Genomic DNA, 306 nt, shown 5'->3' with positions numbered 1-306 from the left:
GCTGGAGCTGTCCTGGGAGGGGAAGGGGGGTGCTGGGCCGGGCTGGTACCCCCGCCTGCCTTGTACGGACCATCCTGGGCTGGGGAGGGACGGAGGGAGAGGTGGTGCACTTTCCCTAGCCGGGGCAGGTTTTCCCGGCTTGCAGGACTTGCAGGATTTAAACCTCCTCACAGGCTCAGTGAGCTGGAAATTCCCTGTCGCTGCAAATGCAAGAAGTGCAGAAGCAGAGGCCAAGAAGCAGTTTTCTTCTGCCAGCGAGCAGGGCGTGGCTTGGCAATAGCTAGAAACAGCCCTAAAGAAAGTTCA

The sequence above is a fragment of the Pterocles gutturalis genome, unplaced genomic scaffold (assembly GCF_000699245.1).
Source record: "Pterocles gutturalis isolate BGI_N339 unplaced genomic scaffold, ASM69924v1 scaffold16106, whole genome shotgun sequence".
In the NCBI taxonomy this organism is placed as follows: Eukaryota; Metazoa; Chordata; class Aves; order Pterocliformes; family Pteroclidae; genus Pterocles; species Pterocles gutturalis.
This window is presented reverse-complemented; position numbering follows the sequence as displayed.